Raw genomic sequence first — 6,925 nt, 5'->3', positions numbered from 1 at the left:
GCTTAATTAAGTAGATTATTAAAATCAACTTACCAATTAAGCCTAAACAAGTCTAACCCTTAATTAATCAATAAAATAATTTATGCTAGAGATTAGATTTTACTTTATGCATATATACTCTAACCCTTGTTCAATCAAACATAAACATAAGTAAAGGGAAAGATTACCAAACACCCAAGTGCAAAGAGAAGGAGAAGAGAAAGCATCAACAAGGCACAAGATTTATAATGGTTCGGTCACGACTTGACCTACTCCACTCTTCCAAGTTTTCCTCCTTGGGATTCTTTACTAACCAATAAGATTCTTCAACGGGCGAATCTTAAAGCCATACACCAACTCCTTCAACTTCCAAGGGATCACACCCTTTCGCATGAAGCCTTTCCGATGACGCCTTCCTCTTACAAATGATTTACCTTTCTTTCCGGGCCAAATCGGAGACCCTCTTAGATAGGCGGATTACAAACTTTAATAGCTCACAAACTCTCTAAGGAATATATACAAATGTAAAGCCTATGGAGATCCTCTTGATAGAATGTAAAAATATAAGTTCAAAGAGGTTTAACCTTTCATGTAAAGTTTAGGTTCAAGAAGATGTGATTTGATCTTGCAAAAGGTTGTTTAGAAAGGTTTAGATAGTGTATATATAACCCACAAGGAAATATGACCGTTTGGGGGTAAAACTGAAAATTACAGGCTTGAAAAGTCAACCTGCGAAAGCCCCAACGGAAGTATTTCCTTGTCGCGGCGGTCGACCGAGGCATGGCGGTCGCCTGTCCATGTCGGGTTCTCAATTTTGAATTTCTAATTTCATACCGACATGGTCGACAAACCCTATGGCGGTCGCCCGGCGAGGGCAATACGTTTGAATAAAAATTTGGCTCAAAAACACTATCACGGTCAACCGGACCCATGGAGGTCGACCGCTCACACCATACTGGATTGTTTCTGTCTAAAACAAAAACCTATCTGCGGTCGCCCGGCTTACCCCTGTCGACAGGCCTGATAAATTTCGAGATGCCTTGAAATTCTAGTTAACATCCCGCGGTCGTCCGGCATAGCCCGGTCGACCGGCCCTGAGTAAAATTCCATTTTTAACTTTAAAAATCAGGGGATTTTGGGCTATGGTGTTTGGGCTTAAGTCCAAGGTTTTCAAACACATTTCTATGTGTGTGTTGATGGTTTTCAAAGATGTAAAATGTTAAGTATGAAAATCATTTTGAAAACCTTTTGAGAGTGCATTTAAACATAAAATCAAGAAGACTTCAAATACATTCTAATAGTGTATACCATTGAGTCTTCTTGGAATGTCTTGGCTCCTTTGCACTTCCTCGGACTTCTTCTGCTTGAGTGACCATCTTGAACTTTGTCATGGCTCTTGTGACTTCCTCCAATCTTCAAATCATTTTGAGAGGTGCATGAGAAGTCATCAAGGCATGTTCATCTCCAAGCTTCTTCTTAACACTTGTTGGGAACTTGTAGGATCTTCATGATGAGCTTCATGACTTGAACGTCTTCAAATGAGGATGTCTCAATTGTAGGTGCAAGCTCTTGATCAATGTGAGTGTGGATCCACAAGCCATGTGTTGTGTAATGGCAATATAACATATAAAATTCCTATGTAGAGCACAACATCTCACAGCAACACATTAGTCTGACAATGCTAATCAATTTGTGTTTGCTAGCATCAAAACAAGAAGGTAAGGTGGATGATTGAACCCATGAGAACCCTTGGGCTTACAGTTTCGTTGTGACCTTGCTTCAGTGCTTTTAGATCCCTCTTTGTCACATCTATCCCATCTTCCATAGAGAATTGCTCGACGAATCTGTTTGCAATATCTTCCAAAGTTCTAATTTCTTCGGATTTTAGGCTCAAAAATCACTTCTTCGCAGTTCCAACCAAAGATCTAGGAAACAAAAGAGCAATCTGCTCTAGGGCCAAGCCATGATGTCGTAAGAGAGGGATAACTGACTTGAAATGGCTCATAGGGCATCCTGTCCCGTCGTACTTGTCCAAATCTGATACTTTGAATTTCGGAGGTAGTGTGACCCCTAGGTATATCATGAAGTCGGCCATATTCAGCTTCTTAGAGCCTTGGAACTTCATGGTCTCCATTTCTTGGGTGAGCTTATCCAACCTGTCCACAATCCCTTTGTCTTTGTCAGGTCTATCTAGATGAGGGAGACAATTCTCTTCTGTATACTGTTCCTCATCAAAGTCATCCTTAACAGTGAATACAGCAGGCCTAGTTGCCACAGGGGGTAGAGGAGGTATAATTGAGGGTTATTGGTGTACAGGTTCCCTAGATGTAGAACCCCTATCACTTTTAGACGAGCTATTTCTTCATTGATGGTATTCAGTTGCGCAAGAATAACCTTCATCATCTCATTTGTGTCAAGAACATTGTTTCCAGTCTCGACCATTTGTTCAGGTGTGGCTTGGATGGGTGAAAGTATTTCCTGAAAATCGGAGAAAGGTAACAAAGGAGAAGTAAAAGAAGTAAGTTATAAAGACTTTCTGCTCAACTTGGAATCTGATGACTGACGAGACCAGGTTGGTTTTGAAATGAGGGTTTTCTTAGAAGCAATGACTGCTCATTCAAGAATCCTGAAAATGGAAGTATAAACACTAGATTAAAACATTGATAATCGAGATAATGTATTCTGCTCAAATAAAGATAAGATAAAGCATGAACACATTTTCATTGATAATGTCTGAACGGGTTATAAAGATAATAACAGGTAAAATGAAAGATAGTATGTCATAACAATGAAACTCTGGATAATAGGATGTTTATGACACATATCATATATTTACAAGATAGAATTCTCAACCATTTTCCTCCTATACTCTCACTTTCTTCAATTTAGGACCGTCAATGTCCTCAGACAACCAATCATAATAATCTGGAGTCACTCCTGCGTGCACTCCTCCCCCATGTACTCCTGCTCCATATGTTCCTTTAATAGTTTTATCCTGCAGAGGATGCGAGAGTACTTCAGATTTATGATCCCAATCCTCGCAGATACTTTTGGCAGAGTTCCGGGTAGATCTTTTGATGGGACGGACTGGTGCTGGCAGATAAAACTCAGTTATAATGCCCCCATGTGGACATTTAGATTGAACTCCCCCATATTGACGAAAATACGGTCGATATTGTAAAAAGAATTTTTTTCCAAACTAAGGACTTGAATGTATCGGCTGTCTCGAGTTTGGATTATTACCCAATGATCTATGAAAAACCTCCATGTAATTTGGTCAGCTTGCAGGGAGCTTAACCAATTGACCCATTCTTCCTTTTTGTAAAATTGAAAGTTTTGCGCTCCCATATGTGGTATTTGGACAAAACTTTATGTGTCGGGGGTATGAAAATCCAAAGTTTTATGCAAAGCCAGACATACAAAAGAACAGGGGAACCCATGAGAAAAGCATTTTGGACTTTGTTAACTAGGTTATCCAATCCATTGAAGGTTTCAGCAAGGATTGTTGGAATTGGATTTGCCCCTCTAGAAATTTGGTATACAAACTCTAACAGCAAAGGGGAAGCATAATGGGTGTCCCCTCTAAGCAGCCACCTAGAATAGACGCATAATACCAGGGCGTAGTGACGACTGGTTTGGTATTCAGGAGTAAACTTTCCGGGTTCACGAAAGTATTTAACTAGTTGTTTGATAGATACACCTTTCTCCCCTAGGATGGATTTCAAGGGTGCGATAGTGGGGGAATTAGCTTTTTGAAGACAATATGATGACCTAATTTTTCATCAATTCTAACCAGGGGCCAGTACGGTCACAACTCATCAGCCAACACCAATCCTCGAAAATTGGACAAACCTCCTGCATACCAAAACTGAATACATGGAGATCTGGCTGTCAAAACTCTACAGCTGCTTCAAGGAAATTTCAATCTACTGGAATGGAGGCCAGATGGTATAAATTAGAAATATTATGACTGGCAAAATTTAGACAACGTCCTCGATGATCAGAAATCCATTCCTTCAACACCTCGTTCGACCTAATGAAATACTTGATAATTAGGAAAAGTAGATAAGATAAAGATAAGAGTCAACTCAAAATACTGAGTTACAAAGAAGAATGATATTGGCGATAACTCATATACTGAAAGGATACAGGCAAAGTCAAAATTTTCCAACGACGATTTCAAAATGATCCAAGGGTAAGCAAACCCAATGGTAGATGTACATGGATCAGGCTGACAATCAAAAGGTCAAAGGATAGACTGTGGTCAAATGATCTATTCCTGAATGATGGAGCAAAGTAATTGACTACCTTGGACAAAAGACTTTATAGAAAAGTAAGTCTTAAAATAATCAAAGAATATGAAAGTGGAACATATTATCAATGGATCAAGAGATAGACCATGGTCATGAGTGTGACCAGACCTAAATCTGAAAATGATCAAATAAGGATGCCTCACGGAATGAGTAGGCCCCAATCTAATAATCAAGGAATATAAGATTTGAATTTATCATCAATAAATCAAAGACAGACCATGGCCATAAAAGTGACCAGATCTATATCTGAAGGGTGAATGAATGCATAGAGGATATAGAAATCGACTTTATCACCAACAAATCTAGGGATAGTGGCTATGAGAATGGCAGATAGAAGCCACTAGGCAGGTCTAGATTTGAAAGATGAATTATCATAATTGATTAGATTAGACAGGAAAACCTCACTAAATAAGTAGACCCTAATCTAATAATCAATATATATATATGTATATATATATCTATATACTATATAGCAGAAGAGAAATTAGAGAATTTTTTCAATTTTTTGAAAAATCTGCCAATTTAACACGTCAATGTGCAAGGTTTTTACGCTTTTTTGCCCTCCCACATATCTGTATATACTAGCTATGGGAGGGTGAAAATGACATTTACTTATTTCCCCCCAAATATCTTCTCATTTTTTCACCTACTACAGATATTTCTCTGCTCCTTATTTCACCTACTACAGATATCTTCTCCTTATCTCATGATTCTACTACATTATTTTCCTCTCAATCAAGAAGAGCCGGTCAGTTCCGTTCTTCTTCTAGATCTCCCTCTATCCCTTTGTTTCTCTCCATCTACAGCTTACCATTTCATTTAATAATTTATTTTGGTATTTTGCATTTAATCAGGGTATTTAGTTTGGGTTTTGTATATGGGTTTTGGGTTTTCGAAAATATATTTACTCCCTCATTTTTTATTGCAGGTGGAGTGAAAAAGAACCCGGGGGATCGCTCTCATGGAATGGAGCCGGAGTCCCTACATCCGTTGGGGAGTTCTTTTTCTTCTTTTTTAGGTTTGAGCTGTTGATCTTTCCCTATATCTCCATCACCCATGCCCTACTAGATCTACGCCACCATCCTCTTAAAGTGTTAACTCCTCTCCCTCTCTCTCTCTCCATCTCCCATTCGCTGCTACATCCCCACTGCCATCCTCTTTATAGATACTTTTACAAGTTTCGGGTGTTGATTTCCTTTAGGTTTGATTAAAACCTCTGTAATTTCAGTTTTTTTACAGATTTCAGCTGCTGATTTTACCATCCTCTTCACAGTTGTTTCCTTTTTCTCGGCAACCATACTCTTTAGGGGTTTAATTAAAGCTTCTTTCATTTCACAATACTCAATTATAATTTTCTTAACAGGTTTCAGCTGCTGATTTTACCATCTTATTTATAGATAAATGTTTCCTTTTTATTCACCAATATGCTCTTTTCGTCAAATTAAAACTTCTTTTGTTTCACAAATTTATCATCTTCCTCTCTGTGACATTATGTGTCTCATAATCTTTGGATCTAATGTTTCAGGCTTTTTGTTCCTATGACAGAGGTGACTCCAAATATAGAGATACCTTCTCTCTCTCTCTCTCTCTCTCTCTCTCTCTCTCTCTCTCTCTCTCTCTAAGCACTGCTCTATATGGGAGGTCTACTTATCACTGCCCAGAGAAAATAGCAACATGGTAAGTTCCATAACTCTAATTGCGTATTCGATCAATTTATTGCTATTAATAACATTCATGGTAACTCTATGTTCCATTTTTCTTTTTTACTTTCTCTCACTCTCATCTTAAATTTCTTGCCTCTTTGCTAATTTATTGTGAAATTTTTATGCCTTTAAGGTTAGGGTTGAGAAGTTCTTGATCTTTGAGTCTAGGGAAGCAATATGTTTAATTTTTTTTCTCTATTCTCAATTTATGGATGTTTTCTCAAATGCTAATAGAATTGATAACAACTCTTTATGACATGTAGTTAAGTTAAATTTTCAGTTTTACTTGATTTAAGTGATCATGTTTTTTCTGGAGCCAAATACCTTAATTATGCAGTTTTTACTGTGCTGCTTTTGAAGGTCCATTGGAAATATTCAAAGACCTTAGCAGCATGAATTTTCAGTTGGGATGAGATTGAAGATGCAATTTGATGGTGCAGATTGTCCAGAAAGAAGGTAAATATCTACATTTTCAATGATTTTCTAAAGTGGGATTTTGACCACTTTAATGGAAATTTAAGTTTTCATCTGTTGTGTCAGGTTTTCTATTGTATCAGATTCACAGTTATGATAATAGAAATTGGTGAGGTTTCATCCCAATGAACGAATTCTAAATTTATATATTTGAAGATTATTTTAAGCTTCTCAAAAAATTTCAGACCATGCTTCGATGATGTGAATGGTGCCTGCTCAGGCTTCTCAAAAAGTTCAGAGACTACTAAGTTTATATTGTATTATTTAGACTAATCTAATTTCATATCACATTGCATGTATGTCTTCTATCAGATCCTAAGTTATGTCCTTGCCGATTACATGTCAAATCATAACGTTATCATCCAGAAATGAAACAAAGTTCTAAGGTTATATTTTCTTACTGATAGACCTACATCTATAATCACTTGATGTGCATGAATAAATCTCAATTTCTTT

General features: G+C 37.5%; 1 long non-coding RNA gene across 1 annotated transcript; it reads left to right on the top strand.

Annotated features, from left to right (window-relative positions):
- Positions 1-5,239: 5,239 nt before the first annotated feature.
- Positions 5,240-6,444, top strand: LOC143890653 (uncharacterized). Its single transcript, XR_013255207.1, has 3 exons — positions 5,240-5,310; positions 5,818-5,969; positions 6,356-6,444. It is a non-coding gene; the product is annotated as an uncharacterized LOC143890653 (long non-coding RNA).
- Positions 6,445-6,925: the final 481 nt, after the last annotated feature.

This window comes from Tasmannia lanceolata, unplaced genomic scaffold, assembly GCF_043159265.1.
Source record: "Tasmannia lanceolata isolate RefF3 unplaced genomic scaffold, GAP_Taslan_0.1 ptg000013l, whole genome shotgun sequence".
Classification (NCBI taxonomy): Eukaryota; Viridiplantae; Streptophyta; class Magnoliopsida; order Canellales; family Winteraceae; genus Tasmannia; species Tasmannia lanceolata.
The sequence above is the reverse complement of the archived record's forward strand: the minus strand, read 5'-3'. Positions and strand labels throughout refer to the sequence as shown.